Consider the following 16,978-nt stretch of genomic DNA (forward strand, 5'->3'; position numbering starts at 1 on the left):
GTGGCCCCCTGGACCTCCAACTTCCCAAGTAGACAGTCAAAATCTGCACCATGGTTTAATGAAGAACTCAGAATAGCAAACAAATCCTGTAAGCGTTCAAAACGCTTATGGAGGAGAGATTTCTCAGACCACAAGAAGACCGCATATACGTTGAATTTAAAACACTATCACTCCCTTATAAAATAAAAACGTATGCCGCCTATTATAATGAAAGAATAGAGCAGGCAGAGAGCTCCTCCAAAAAACTATTAACCATCTTCAAAGATATATCCTCGCTTGCGAGAACTGTATCTCCCATTGCCAGCTCAGTGGAGTTGTGTAATCAAATTGCGGATCTCTTTACCGCAAAGGTAGCCAAAATATATACTACCTTTCCGGATTAGGTTTGCAATGGAATGTTCTGCCAATTGGAAAGGACTAATGTGGACAAGGCTAACCGCCTCTCCAAATTTGATCCACCCTCTTTTGAAGATGTAAAAGGCATAGCCTTAAGTATTAAATCCGGCTCTCCCACAGATCCAACTACACCCAAAATTATGCTGCTGAGGGGGAGGGGGGGGGGAGATGGGGGGGGAGAGAGAAAGTGTAATTGAGTGTGAGTGAGTGTGTGTGTGTGTGTGTGTGTGTGTGTGTGTGTGTGTCCATTGTGACTGAACACCATGCGGGAATCGGAGCACGTGTTCGGGCGAGCGACCTGATCCGATTCCGGCATGCTGCGCGTGCCCGTCTCCTGGGAAGCAGACCCGGTGACTATAGGTCTCGCGGAGAGACAGCGCTTTGCGCTGTAATCGCCAGGGCGAGACCTAAAAAATGAAACGTAAACTACCCTTTCAGAAGCACATATACGTGGAACAGAGTCCCTAAAGACACCAGGATGTGCTTAATGAAAACAAAATGTATTGATGTGCGTGTTTCCGTATGAGTTTCCGGTTTCCGATCACACTTGCAGTCCCTGTTCTCATTTTCCAAAGAAATTTTATCTGGGACACTACGATAGCGAGGAAATACAACGTTTATTACTTATTTAGGAACAACCACCAAAATATCTGCGTGCGCCTTTAAATGAGGCTATATCGAAGCAGCGGAGTAAGTCATTATGCAGACTGGTTGTAGTGATCAATCGATATATAAACAAGGGAAACAGGAAAAAAATATGATGGCTTTTGAGATTCTTTTGTGGGACCTTATTTAGGCCATAGGAATGCTTGCGGGAGTGATTTGGTCACCCAGGTACTGGGGGGAGGCTGTGTGACGTGCTTGTCGGGTGTCGAAGGAGGTGGTCACCGCACAACCCATTTGTTTATTTTCCTCTGTTGTATTGTTGGCGAAGGTCGGTCGGAACAAGTGGACGAAGGGTGCTTTAATTGACTTTCCGGATCGACGAAGAGGTATTTGGGCAACCTCACGTCACTCATATTTGCTGATGGCACACACTAATGACGGGGGTGGGCAGGGGTAAAAGTATCCGGTTTTATTCTATTTTTAAGACTGATGCCGACATGAACAAGCATTTGCAATGCAATATGTCTCGCAGTTGCGCAAGTCTGAGCTATTGGCATTGTAAATAGCCATGCCTTTTATTTTGGTTTTGGTTTTTAACACATAAATAAAAGACATTGTCATTTATTTTATTTATTTATTTGAATTTGTAATGCGCAACAGCTACCCACAGTGGGTTTCCCGGCGCAAGGGATAGACTGGAGAAGAAAGGACAAAACAGAAGTACCATAGAACGAGGAGCAGCAGCTAATAGATTTTTCAAAAGAGCATAGTTTTCAATTTTCTCCGGAAACAGAGTAAGTTGGTCTCGGATTTCAGGGCAATTGGAAGCGTGTTCCAAAATTTGGGACCTAGATGAGAGAAGGCTCTTCCCCCCCATTCTTGCAAGTTTAAATCTAGGAACAACGAAGTCGCAGTTGGCTGACAATCTTAGGGTGCGACTAGGCTTGTAAAATTGAACAAGACTTTGCAAGTATATTGGGGCCGTGCCCTGCTTGATTTTGAAAAGGTAACACAGGGCTTTAAATTTAATACGGCTAGAGACCCTGAGCCAATGTAGATCTCGGAGAGCTTGTGAGGCCAATGATCTCCTCGGGATGTTAAGAAGGAGTCGGGCCGACGAATTATGTACAACCTGAAGTTTGTTAATGGTTGCTGCGTCGGCACCGATGTAGAGGACATTACCATAATCCAGGCGAGAGGTTACTAATGCCTGGACTACGGTTCTCCTGGTGGCATGGGGCAGCATCCATAGGATTTTCTGGAGCCATCGCAAAGTGGCAAAGCAGATGGTGGCCAACTTAGTGGCCTGCTGCCTCATAGAGAGTTTATTATCTATGAGAAATCCGAGGTTGCGGACCACAGATGTTGGCTGGGGAAGGGGTCCCATGTCAGTTTGCCAGTGTTGCGGGCCCCAAAGATCTTTATGTTTTCCCAGGATGACAACCTCGGTTTTGTCACCGTTTAACTTAAGGAAATGCCTCTGCATCCACTCAGCCATACGAGACAGACCGGACTTCAGGACCGATGCGCTGTTACCCTCACTGCTGGAAAGGGAAAAAACCACTTGGGTGTCATCGGCGTATGAAAAAATAGTCAGCCCCGCCTCCTCCGCGATGGTAGCCAGGGGTCTAACATAGATGTTAAACAACAGGGGGCTGAGTATGGAACCCTGCGGAACGCCATACGCCGATGGACGTATGTCAGATGTGGCTTTTGTGGAAAAAACCTGGCAATAGCTTCAACTCGCGTAAATGCAAGACCTATTGCATTGCAAATGGTTGTTTTGTTTACTATGTGTCTACACAGTGGTTGTAGTCGAAGCCCTTTCCCAATAATACAGCACCATCGGAAGTTATTCTAATTTAGATATATATTATCCAACTGGATTACCAATAAGGCATTTCAGAATGACGTATCGGACCATACAAACAGAGGCAAAACTTTTTTAATTCTTGTGAATCCAGAAAAAGTGCAACTCGAAGCACGCTGAGAAATAAACAAAAATGTGGATGGAAATTGAAAGAAAACCTTTTTAATAAAAATAGGGTAATCATTATTTCCATTTTTTTTAATTATACCTAAATATAAACCTTTGTTTCTCGTTACAAGAAAAAGTGCTTCAAGCCCATCAATTCTGATATAATAGTAGAACGTGACCAATTCTCTCCTCCTTAAATGCCCAAATACAGCAATCAGTATGTGAAACATGATAATGTCTATAGTGTCACGACCGGTGCTGCACTTCATATGCAACGTTAACATTAGCACCAAATTCCAATTCAAAGACTAGAATTTAAGCAGGGACAATAATGTTTTAAAGAACCAGCAGAGAACAGACTCCAGCACCAAATCTCCCCAAGGAGACAGATACATTTAACTAGAGCTTCTATCTACTCACCAAAGAATGAAGAGCTCTCTACAATTAAGAGTCGGTGTTGCGAAATGGAACACACAAGGAATCACCATATAGTTTTGAAATGCTGACATGTAGACTATCAAGGCAGATGCAATTAAATAAGATACAAAAGAATATTATTGCAAACTCAAACTCCTGTAATAATGATACCCAAGCACAGTAGGAAAAACACTGTCCCCAAGCAACATGGTGAGGGCACAGGTAAACTCTGCACTCTAAACAGATCATCTTTCAATCCACAGTCTTCAAGATTCAGGAGAAAGAAAGGGACGTCCCTGCTTCCAAAGTCAAACATACCATGAAACATGCTTCCTCCTAATATATGAGATAATTTGATCAAAGTGGTTCCTTTAACCTTACGTCGCAGTCACATCTTCGACTATGTGGACAAAATCTACTGTTAACACTGAACCTGCTTAGTCATTGAGGAGAACTTAGGCCTAACATCTGCTTAAGGAGACATCATTGGCTATATCTGATGCAGGTAATAAAAAAATAGTGCCCTGTGACGTTCTGATGTGAAATGGTGCTGTAGACTTGTTAGCCCTCTAACAATCTATCCGTCCAGGTGATGCAAAACTGGCCACAGGGGCATTCCATTGGAACCTTCCTAGTATTAATTTCAACTATTTCTTACTTGGTCCATGCAACATAAATGGGGACAGGTTAAGTGTTGAAGGCATTATCTTTCGTAATGCCCTGAGACCAGTACTTTCATTTCTATTTATTTATTCTTTAAGTATGTGCAGCTCTGGAAGCATTAAGGCAACCCAAAGTGTAACAGGAACCCACGTTTAACGTCTGTGGGCAAAATGTTACTTAGCTACGGAGAAGAATGTCATTTTCCAACCACTTCGGATGCATTTTTCCACCTCATGGGCGAGTTGTCTTTACACTACCCTTCACTTGCTCCACAAAGTGGTGGCTCCTCCGCTAAGGCGGAGGAGCATTGCCCCACTGCTCAAACTGAAAATTAAAATGATTTGCTATCGTTATCATTTTCGTTTTCCTATTGCAGTCAGTAGCTCTTGTGAAGGGCGGGCTTGGCTGACCAGCGCAGGGGGACGAGTGGTTTGCACTACCTAAGTGTGCATGACTGTTTGGCCGTCCCTCTTGGGCCAGCCAAACAGTCATGCGCACTTTGCATCTTCCCCACCAGGCTGTTATGCAAAGCTTGGTGAGGAACATGCACAGCCCCCCATTCCCAGTCTGAGTGCCGATCCACGGCACTCAGACAAATCACAACACTGAATTGCAGGGTTGTGATAGGCTCAGGGGAGCCTGGGAGCCCGGGTGCTTCCTGCTGCTGGACCGGACACAGGAAGAAGAGAACAGAGGAGAGGTGGCGGCGGCTGTTTTTAGGTAAGTGTTTTTTTCTTCTTTTTTCGGTCGTCCGTCCCCACCCCACTTTCCCCCGCCCCGTGGCTATATCCTGGATCTAACTTAGAGCCCAAGATATGAAAGAATGACATAGGGACGTACGCGAATGGACCTTGGCGGAAGAAGTCCACATGAAGCTAAACAGTAGGGATGACAAACTGCAAGAGGACCTTAGTGAATGGCATGAGCTGTGTAATGCTGTCCTGGCCTCAGATTTAGTTGTGAACGACCAGCATAAATCAGACACTAGCGGTGATATGCCTGAAGGGGAGGGTGTGTGAAAAGTGAAGAACGATAGGTGAGGGGCATGCACTTACCCTTGCATTCATATGCATTATTAATTACTGTTCCATCACTATTGGCATTGTAATTGTAAGAGAAAAAACAACCTGGTGTGGACCATCACATGCCTTCAACATCTGTATTCCTACGATTGAAGAGGGGAGCCCCGAAGAACCGCACCTCGACGGCACCACCCTCCTACGACCTGGAGCTGGAAATTCCGGCGCCAGGGCCACCGGCGACTCTGCGGAAAGCACCACACGAAGCAAGGGTTCCGCCGAGGTCTCAGGAGGTGGAAGAAGGGCCGAAGAATCCTGGAGCACCGCCGCGTAGGCTGTCATTTGGACCTAGTCGCCTCGGCGCCAGGAAACGGCAGGTGGGGGCGCATGTCCCGGAGGGAGCAGGCGCCCATCGCGAACAGAGGATAAGACCTCAAAGACAAACAAAAGGACCTACCAGCCAGTAAGCCACGCCCTTGGGGCCGCGGCGAAAGACTGTCGTAGATGAAACCTGCAGTTCCTTGCTTCCGAGGCAGGGGACGGACGCTGGGATGACACCGACCTGGACAAGCGCACCAACAGCAACTTCATCCGGCGCTCCCGTCGTGACTTAGGCTTAAGGTGCTGGCAGGCATCGCAGCTCTCCGAGTCATGATGTTTAATCAGGCACCACATGCAAATTGGGTGAGGGTCCGTTGCCGACATGGGACGCGAACAGGAGGTACATGTCTTAAAGCCCGAAGGCATTCGCACACTGTTCCACTTAACGCCAAAGCGTGTAAAAGAATAGAAGGCCCGAAAACAGGCCAGGACACAATCAGAAAGAGAAAAATCTGACATAGCCGTGCCAGGGTGGGACTTATGTATCCTCGCCGACGTCTGGGACGCGAAGACGTCAGGGCAGAGTCAAGTGGTGCTGTCCCCCCGGCGCGCAGGGATGCTGTGGCAAAAAGTTTTCCGGATCCAGTCTCACGCCTGGGGATAATTCTACGTTAAGGAATCTGCGGCTAGTAGTCTCTATTAGATATCATAATATAGAACAGTGAGCTATTAACTGTCCTCGAAGAGCTACATGCAAACTGCAAGTTATAGATTAGAGCATTATGATTTTTCCCCACTATTTCATTATCCTAATGTTACAAAAAGGGTTCATTTGGGTAGAAATCAATTCTTATTATTAAAGAGAACCCCCAAACATGGTGTTACATTTTAAATTCTGAATGTGTGCTTCTGCAGACCAGGCACTCTTTAACTATACTGTCTACCAGTATGGATGACATGTGGCTGCTACCCCTTTTAGTACTCTGTTTCATGTAACATTTCCTATACACTGATTTACACAATTATGACTGATTGTCTGTGTAATGTGCGTGTGTGTGATGTAAAATGCTCGGACACCCCCCACTTGCAATGAGTGGTGCTATAAAACTAATTAAATACATCTGATAGAGAGTGGTTATGGAGACTTGAGGGGCACGGTTTGGTAATCTGGCTCCCAATTAAATCAGACTGTAGACATAACTACAAAGTAGAACTAATTTGGGTTTTGCACTGGGCAGGACAGAGCCTGTCAAACTGCTAAATCAGTGCAGAGGACGTGCAGCCTCGGCTTAAGTGCCAGCCTCAGTTGGCAGCTAGTCACAGCAGTCCTATGATACTTTCTGCAAAATGCTTTTCTGCACCACCTGTGACCTATAAAACACAGCAGGATCGGTTCTTCAGTGGTGCACCATCCTGTAAAATGCGGCTTCGCCTTTGGAGTTAAATTGAACCATAAGGCAACACGCTGTGTCTGATACTTTTTGTTTGAGTCTGGGAATGGCAGCACCACTGACGTTTTACTCGTTTCAAGCAAAACCTCCTTTGCATCGAGTTTTATCATTTCCAACTCTGTCTAGATATGAAGAGGAATCTTTATTCGGCTCACTTGTTCCTTGCTATTTTAAACTCTCCTGATGTTAATTGCATGCTGCATGTGTGCACAGTATATACATCACAATAGGGGATTTCACAGCTTCCTGAACCTAATTACCGCCTCCTCCCATTCCCTCTGTGTTATACTCAAGTAGGGTCAGTGCTGTGTCTTAAAGAGGTAAAAGCTCAATAGGTAGAAGCAAAGTGCAGCTCAAGATGTAAGCTGTGCCCAGTAAGCGTTATGTATAGAAGATGTAAAGGCATGAGAAAAACAGGGCAAAGCTGTGTACATGTGGATGAACCACAAGACTGGGACGTGGCTCAGGCCAAATGTCCTGCTAACCCTTCACCTTCTGTTGTGAAGTTCCTACTAATCCGTAGGATCTGCGCATTGTGTGGACAACATAAACTAAGGGCTTGGTACGTAGACTGGTTCCGGACACACCAGCAGGATATGTTGGCCTATAGACCAGCTAACAAACAGTGCCACTGTAAGACCCCCCCCCCCCTAACCTACCAGGGAGGGAACAGTTTCTGCAAACCACTGAACATGACAACCCTGACCACTAAGGATTGTAGACACAGTACAGAATCTTTCGCTCAGTCACTTGTGCTCACTTGTTCTCAGAGAAATATCCAGAGAATGCACAGTGGGACGTTATCAATAGTATTTATTTAACCAATGTAATTCTTATATAAAATATATGTGCTACAATGATTAGGAGACAGAAGCAAATAACGGAGATTACAAGCACCAAAAGAGTGAACAGTAGATACATTTCTACCACGGTGCTAAAGTAATCAATATATGCAGGTATATATGCAATATGGTAATCTAACGTACTCTTACGATGCGGACCCAAATATATGTGTACTTACAGTGTGTATGGGTGTTGAGCCAAGAATCCCCCCTAGTGACGAACCAACCCCATTACCTGATGGGAGAGAGTGAAGGACCCCATTTTGGTCTCGAGATGGACATCCCTCACGGAATGTCAGACCAGGGGTGATTTCTCAGTATGCACTGACCTTCAGTGTCAGCAGAAGTGCCTCCTCTACCAATCTATCGGGATGCCTATTATTTATAATAAAAAGGAGCCTTTGCGATGTGCGCACTAGATTAGTGATGTTATGGATATGTAGATAGCACTGTCACCCCATTGATGAAGATAGGACCACTTTTCTACAAACTGCGTAGAGAGGCCTAGTACATGATGTTCAAGGCATCGTGCTAAAGTGCGAAGCAGGATATATAAACAAACTAGTTCCAGAGAAACTAATCAACATTGTTGTGCATGCAAATGTGTGCAAAAGTTCATAGCTCAAATGTTATTTTCTAGCATAATGTAAGGAATAAGCTGCCTCGCTACACTGGCTGAACCCAGGAATAAAACACTTACCTTGTATATCTACAGGATCTTAACAGAGGAAACCAGTTATATTAGCATTTAAATAGTGTTCGGTCCCCTCTTCAAGTAATTTGTTTTAAGAACGACAGCTTATCTCAGAGTGATATAACACAGGGGTGTCTATCATAGTTCAAAGAAGGCATGATCCAGTCCAGAGTTCCAAGATAGCCAAGTAATATAACATTACATCAAATAAATATTAATGGAAAACATTTACAGTTTGTGGTTACTCTGAAAATACAGTGTGATCCAACCTGTTGGACTTGGCCCAATTTGCAGGGTCATCCCTGGACTTTTTGCCTTCCTCCTATATTTTCTCTGACCCGTTTTTGTTGGTTTAATGACTCTGGGCACTTTACCACTGCTGATCAGTGCTAAAGTGCATATGTTCTCCCTATTGTAAAATGAATATATTAATTGGTGATGCCATGATTACTATTTGGTTTACTTGTCAGACCCTAGTACAGTGCACTAAGTGTGCCCAGGGCGTGTAATTCCAAATGCTGCTAGTGGGCTTGCAGCACTGGTTGTGCCACCCACAGAAGCGGCATTGTAAAACGTGTCTAAGGTCTGCCATTGCAGAGTCTGCGTGCAGTCTGGTACTGTCATGCTGACTGGGCAAGTGCACCCACTTGCCAGTCCCTAAACCTTCCCTTGACTTCATATTAGTCACCCCTATGGTAGGCCCACTGGCAGGGTGCATTGTAAGTATAAGGTAGGACAAGCCCTGATGTGTGGGGCCTGTCCTAATAGTGCGAACGCCGGAAGAAGTACCCGGTTTTGAGTGAGGAACCCAGCGAGTCGGCGTGGACAATTGCGCTTCCAGATTCGAGAATACTTCTTCCGGCATTCGCGCCGCACAAACACCGACCACCTAAAAAGAAGCCCGAGGGTCCAAGCGTCCTTTATAATCTCAAGGATCAAAGCGTGACTACCTAGATTACTTACCTGAGGACCATTCATGATTGGACAATAAAAATAGAGACCATTGTACTACCTGCATCTTTCTGCTTTCACTTCGTCCGTCTAATTACTAGCCCGGCCGGGTTGGAATTATCACCGGCGGAGGGCTCTCACAGTATCAGATTTTAACATCAAAGCCCTGAAGAGTCGCGGAGCAACACTCCTTGTATGCGACGAAACACGTGTCGGCTGGCTTGTATCTACCATGAGCCTGGAATCTAATAAGGATTAAAAGAATTCAACCCGATCTACCTGAGAGACCATTTTCCTTTCATCTTGAAGCTACTTGTTAATTGCTCTACAGCCACTACTCATACTGTTTGTTTATTATTGTTCATGTGTGCCTAGGCTATTTGGTTCATGTATTCTGGGTGTGGGTTTTCCTACACCTTAAGGGGTTTTAAGGGCTCATTCCCTTGCCTAGCTTGCACCTAAGTTACTCATTACGACACTCTCACACGTCTGCGTTATTAGCTATGCGCCTAAAAAAATCCCTGGTCCCACTAAAAACCCCTCCCTCTTAGATTTATTCATTCTTGCCCTGCTACGGGTTGTTATTCATGCAGAATGATTTCAACAGTAAAGTATGGGTTGAATTGGATTTAAAGACTGGTGTTTGTGATTGACCATATCCCCAATCTGTCTATGTCTTTTTGCTTATTTCTAGACCATGCTATATTAACAAGCATTGGCAAAGTCAACAGGTCTCACCTATGCAAGAGTTATTGGCTTGGTCAATGTTTTCTTTAGCCATGTTTTACAGCAACGTGGCTGCTGTGCTGCATGAATGAACGTTAAGGACAAAAAGGTGATTATGCCCATGACATAGGTATTTAAAATTATTTGCATGCTTTTAACATTCAGAAATCATGCTACACAAACATTACAGAGAACATAAACTACCTCGACCAGGACATCATCCACACTGCTGTCGCCAACTGGCATTGGAAACATTCCACTTCACACAGAACACTAACCGCATCACAAGCTCAACTCCTGTGCACGAATTTGCATGTACAGACAAACAAAGCACTGAACAAAACATACGTCTGGGAAACAGAAAATACTACTACCAGTTCCTGCTCACTAGGATATGCTGACCAGTCCTCAGTCCCTCTTTCCACAGAGTGAACACCTCAACATAATGGCATCTTGAGGGATTTTTTCATTTAATATTTTTTCGTAATCAGTAGAACACTCTATAAATACAGGAGAAGTACAATGCATGAGCATCTGATATGGAAACCAAACTTTAGAAAGTCCTTTAACCTTTGAACCAGTGCGTCTACTGAGAGGAAAGCAGAGGAAAGCTCCAGAGAGAATAAGTATGGAGCATTTAGTTAGGAAAATGCATTAAAAAATAATTAGCAAAACTATCTTTAATAATTACCTGGTTGAGTCTGAAAACAAAGCAGGGGTAAAGTCCAGTCCATTCTAAACTAGGTAGGCCTAAGGGTCACTGGGAGGGTACCAGATTCTCTCTGTCCTCACTCTATGTAGAATCGCGTATATATTCTATTACAATCTGCTCTCAATTCAATTGTCTTTATTCGATCTTCCAAAGGCAGATCATAAAAGATACACACGATAAAAACAAGCATTTGCAATGCAATAGGTCTCGCATTAGGAAAGTTTGAGCTTTTGGTATTGTAAATACCACATTTTTTATTTATGTGTTGGTTTTGAAAATAGCAAAATAGCTTTGTCATTTACAATGCCAATAGTTTAAACTTTCGCAAATGTGACACCTATAGTATTTGTAATACAATATGTATTGTATTTACGTGACTTTCATGAATTGATATTACAAATGGCTTTTAATTTTTAAAAAATATTTAATACTTAAATAAAAGTTATTGTAATTTATAATGGCAATAGCTTAAACATTTGTAAATAACTTTTGTGAAGATTGTGTTCAGTGTATTTTATTGTGACGAAAATCCAAGAACAGAAGTGAAATATTAACATCTTTTTGTTACATTTGTAATAAAGCTTGAACCATTGAGAGAACATATTTGAACCAGTTGTTGTTGAATGGTTGCACAGATTGATGCTGTGGTGGCGCTGAGTGATGTTGTGATGGTGAACGAGTGATGCTGTGGCGTTCAGTGATGCTGTGGTGGCGCATAGTGATGTTGTGGTGCCACCGAGTGATGCTGTGGTGGTGCTGAGTGATGCTGTATGCTATGCTATGTTATGTTTTGCTTTGCTATACTATGTTGTGTTGTTATGCTATGCTATGTTTTGCTATCCTATGCGTTGATTTGTTATGCTATGCTATGCTGTGTTTTGTTATGCTATGCTATGTTTTGCTATGCTATGCTCTGTTATGCTATGCTATGTTTTGTTATGCTATGTTTTTTGTGTTGTTTTTTATCATGCTATGCTTTGTTTTGCTATGCTATGTTTTGTTATGCTATGTTTTGTTGTGTTTGGTATGCTATGATATGTTTTGTTTTGCTATTTTTTGTTGTGTTTTGTTAATCTATGCTATGTTTTGTTATGCTATGTTTTGCTATCCTATGCTTGGATTTGTTTTGCTATGCTATGCTGTGTTTTGTTATGCTATGTTTTGTTATGCTATGCTATGTATTGCTATCCTTTGTTATGCTATTCTATGCTTTGCTATCCTAAGCTTTGATTTGTTATGCTACGCTAGGCTGTGTTTAGGTATGCTATGCTGTGTTTTGTTATGCTATGCTGTGTTTTGTTATGCTATGCTATGTTTTGCTATGCTATGCTTTGTTATGCAATGTTTTCTTATGTAATGCTATGTTTTGTTGTGTTTTATTATGCAACGCGCTGTTTTGCTATGCTATGTTTTTTTATGCTGTGCTATGCTATGTTTTGTTGTCTTTGGTATGCTATGTTTTGCAATGCTGTTATATGTTTTGTTTTGCTATGCTATGTTTTGTTGTGTTTTGTTTTGCTATGCTATGTTTTGTTGTGTTTTGTTAAGCTATGCTAGGTTTTGTTGTGTTTTGTTAAGCTATGCTAGGTTTTGTTGTGTTTTGCTTTGTTATGCTAGGTGTTGTTGTGTTTTGCTATGCTATGTTTTGTTATGCTATGTTATGTTTTGTTTTGCTATCCTATGCTTTGTTTTGTTATGCTATGCTATGTTTTGTGTTTTGTTATGAGAGAGTGTGGCAGTGAGAGAGTGTGGCAGTGAGAGAGTGTGGCAGTGAGAGAGAGAGTGTGGCAGTGAGAGAGAGAGTGTGGCAGTGAGAGAGAGAGTGTGGCAGTGAGAGAGAGAGTGTGGCAGGGATATAGAGTGTGTGGCAGGGATATAGAGTGTGTGGCAGGGATATAGAGTGTGTGGCAGGGATATAGAGTGTGTGGCAGTGAGAGAGAGAGAGTGTGTGGCAGTGAGAGAGAGAGTGTGTGGCAGTGAGAGAGAGTGTGTGGGAGTGCGAGAGAGTGTGTGGGAGTGAGAGTGACAGTGTGTGGGAGTGAGAGAGTGTGGCAGTGATATAGAGTGTGTGGCAGTGAGAGAGAGAGAGTGTGTGGCAGTGAGAGAGAGAGAGTGTGTGGCAGTGAGAGAGAGTGTGTGGGAGTGAGAGTGTGTGGCGGTGAGAGAGAGAGTGTGTGGGAGTGAGAGAGTGTGGCAGTGATATAGAGTGTGTGGCAGTGAGAGAGAGAGAGTGTGTGGCAGTGAGAGAGAGTGTGTGTGTGTGGCATTGAGAGAGAGAGAGAGAGTGTGTGGGAGTGCGAGAGAGTGTGTGGGAGTGCGAGAGAGTGTGTGGGAGTGCGAGAGAGTGTGTGGGAGTGAGAGAGAGTGTGTGGGAGTGAGAGAGAGTGTGTGGGAGTGAGAGAGAGTGTGTGGGAGTAAGAGAGAGAGAGTGTGTGGCAGTGATATAGAGTGTGGGGCAGTGATATAGAGTGTGTGGCAGTGATATAGTGTGTGTGGCAGTGATATAGAGTGTGTGGCAGTGATATAGAGTGTGTGGCAGTGATATAGAGTGTGTGGCAGTGATATAGAGTGTGTGGCAGTGATATAGAGTGTGTGGCAGTGATATAGAGTGTGTGGCAGTGATATAGAGTGTGAGGCAGTGATATAGAGTGTGTGGCAGTGATATAGAGTGTGTGGCAGTGATATAGAGTGTGTGGCAGTGATATAGAGTGTGTGGCAGTGATATAGAGTGTGTGGCAGTGATATAGAGTGTGTGGAAGTGAGAGGGAGTGTGTGTGGAAGTGAGAGAGAGTGTGTGTGGAAGTGAGAGAGAGAGTGTGTGGGAGTGAGAGAGAGAGTGTGTGGGAGTGAGAGAGAGAGTGTGTGGGAGTGAGAGAGAGTGTGTGGGAGTGATATAGAGTGTATGGCAGTGATATAGAGTGTGTGGCAGTGAGAGAGAGTGTGTGGCAGTGAGAGAGAGTGTGTGGCAGTGAGAGAGAGTGTGTGTGGGAGTAAGAGAGAGTGTGTGGGAGTGAGAGAGAGTGTGTGGGAGTGAGAGAGAGTGTGTGGGAGTGAGAGAGAGTGTGTGGCAGTGATATAGAGTGTGTGGCAGTGATATAGAATGTGTGGCAGTGATATAGAGTGTGTGGCAGTGATATAGAGTGTGTGGCAGTGATATAGAGTGTGTGGCAGTGATATAGAGTGTGTGGCAGTGATATAGAGTGTGTGGCAGTGATATAGAATGTGTGGCAGTGATATAGAGTGTGTGGCAGTGATATAGAGTGTGTGGCAGTGATATAGAGTGTGTGGCAGTGATATGGGGTGTGTGGCAGTGAGGGAGTGAGTGTGTGGGAGTGAGAGAGAGTGTGTGGGAGTGAGAGAGAGTGTGGGAGTGAGAGAGAGAGTGTGGGAGTGAGAGAGAGAGTGTGGGAGTGAGAGAGAGTGTGTGGGAGTGAGAGAGAGAGTGTGGGAGTGAGAGAGAGAGTGTGGCAGTGATATAGAGAGTGTGGCAGTGATATAGAGTGTGTGGCAGTGATATAGAGTGTGTGGCAGTGATATAGAGTGTGTGGCAGTGATATAGAGTGTGTGGCAGTGATATAGAGTGTGTGGCAGTGATATAGAGTGTGTGGCAGTGATATAGAGTGTGTGGCAGTGATATAGAGTGTGTGGCAGTGAGAGAGAGAGAGTGTGTGGCAGTGAGAGAGAGTGTGTGGCAGTGAGAGAGAGAGAGTGTGTGGCAGTGAGAGAGGGTGTGTGGCAGTGATATAGAGTGTGAAGTGAAGTGAAGCTGCTGGCGGCACCACGCTGGGGAAGCAACAGATGGCTGGCTTTGGTGTGGTGATGCCAGGAAGGCAGGCGGATAGAAGCGCGTGCACGGGACACATGTACTTCTGGAAATCCGCATTTTTGAGAGCTTAGTTTAGCTCTTATTTTAGCCCCAATAGTCTCGTCCTATTCATTCCTTGCGGAATGGAATAGGACAAGACCTAAAAATACACAAACTACATAGTAAACACACGGTAACTAGTAACAACCACATATTTATAAATGTTATAATTCACTGTGCAAATCTACAGTTATTAGAGTAACAGTCCATAAAAAAGTTTCCAGGGGGATCAAGTCTGGTATAATAATAAAACATGTAGATTATAAACTATCCCATTTTAGCAAGAAACAAGCATTTACAATGCAATGGATTCGCCTTTAGAAAAGTTAGAGCTATTGGCATTGTAAATGTTATGTTATGTTATGTTATGTTATATTGATTTATTATGCGCACAGATACCCCAGCCAAGGGGCGTCCCGGCGCAGAGACAAGGTAGAACATAACACAACAGGAAACTAAAAACATGAAAGCAGCTAAAACAGGAAAGTTTTTAAAGCCCTCCGGAAAGTCAAGAGGTCCTCCATCAGACGAATTTCAACAGGAAGGGAGTTCCATGCTGACGCGGCCTTTACACTAAACGAGCGGCCACCCATGCGACTAAGCCTAAATCTGGGGACCACCGCAAGGGCCAAACCCTGGGAACGGAGGGTGCGGGTGGGAACATAAAAGGAAAGACAGCTGGATAGGATTTCCGGGCCAATACCTCTCAGAATCTTAAAAGCGAGACACAAGACCTTAAAAAGGATGCGCTTCCTGACAGGGAGCCAATGTAGGGTACGAAGGACAGTTGCCACCGAGCTGAATCTGGGCAGGCCGACAATCGCCCTCGCCGCAGCATTCTGAACCCGCTGCAGACGGGTTAGCTCGGCCTGGTTAGCCCCAGCCAGAAGAGAGCTGGCATAATCCAGGCGGGAGATGATAGTTGCCTGGATCACCAGCTGCCTGGTCGGGGCGTCAAAGAACTTGAGAACAGGTCTCAAGCCCCTTAGGAGACCGAAACAACAGGCCGCAGTTTTTTTAGTATGCCCTACAAAGGAGAGGCCCGCATCCAGCCAGACCCCCAGGTTTTTCATCTCAGATACCGGGGTCGGAGTGGGTCCCAGCTCAGAGGGCCACCATTGGTCACCCCACAGCTCCACTCCCTTACCGACAACCATCACCTCCGTTTTTGTGGCATTTAGCTGAAGGCAGTTGCCTGTCAACCAGCTAGCCACCGCCTTCAGTCCAGACTGAAACCTGGGGGCCTCAGTCTCCGCATCCCCGCTGAGAGTAACCGCCAGCTGTGTGTCGTCGGCATATGAGACCAAAGTTAGGCCCCACTGCCTAGCGACATCAGCCAGCGGTCTCACGTAAAGATTGAACAACGTAGGACTCAGCGAGGACCCTTGCGGAACCCCCATGGCCAGCGGTTGGAAATTGGACTTGAAGGGAGGGATGGCAACACAGAAGGAGCGGTTATCTAGAAAGGAGTGGAACCATTGCAACACCTGACCGCCAATGCCGGTCTCCTCAAGCCGATGCAGGAGGATGCTGTGGTCTACCGTGTCAAAGGCGGCGCTAAGGTCTAACAATATAAGCGCCGCCGTTTGACCAGCATCCAACCTTGCACGGAGATGTTCCACCATCACAAGTAACGCGGTTTCCGTGCTGTGGCCGGCACGGAATCCGTTTTGTGTGGGGTCGAGGGCATTGGTCCGTACAAGATGTTCAGACAGGGCCAAGTTGACATGGGCCTCAGTGATCTTGGCTGGCCAAGGTAGCAACGAAATGGGGCGATAGCTTTCAGGCTTGGCCGGGTCCAGGGAGGGCTTTTTGATAATTGGGGACACCACAGCTTGCTTCCACTTAGCTGGAACTACTCCCGTTTCCAAGGAAAGGTTGACGAGGGAACATACAGCTGCACGTCCCATAAAAGCCTGATCTCGAAAGAGAGCAGGCCTTACTGGATCGGATGGAGATCCAGATTTGACTTGCAACGCAAGTTTATCAAACCCGTCCAAGGTAAGGGGGGGGAAGACAAGCAGAGTAGACTGATGGTGGGTCCCATTGATACTTTCCCGACCGGACCCTATGCTAGGGAATGTCCGATAAATAGCTTGGACTTTCCCCAGAAAATAGGAAGCAAGGGATTCACAGTGGGAAAGAGAGCTTACGGTCGTAGAGGTAGTCCGCTTTGACATAAGATCTTTTACGGCCTTAAAGATGGCTTTCGACGGATTAGTACTGTTCCGGAATTCCGCGGCATAAAAAGCCGCTCGAGCTCGACAGATAGTCCGATGGTAGAGCTTGACGGACCTGGCGTATGCAGCTTTTAGATCAGCTCCATAGGTTTTCCTC

At 45.1% G+C, this 16,978-nt stretch overlaps 1 protein-coding gene across 2 annotated transcripts in view; it reads right to left on the bottom strand.

Annotated features, from left to right (window-relative positions):
* RIC1 (RIC1 partner of RAB6A GEF complex) overlaps positions 1 to 16,978 on the bottom strand; it is a 979,735-nt gene that overhangs the window by 800,672 nt on the left and 162,085 nt on the right. The window lies entirely within an intron of this gene.

This window comes from Lissotriton vulgaris, chromosome 3_1, assembly GCF_964263255.1.
Source record: "Lissotriton vulgaris chromosome 3_1, aLisVul1.2, whole genome shotgun sequence".
Classification (NCBI taxonomy): Eukaryota; Metazoa; Chordata; class Amphibia; order Caudata; family Salamandridae; genus Lissotriton; species Lissotriton vulgaris.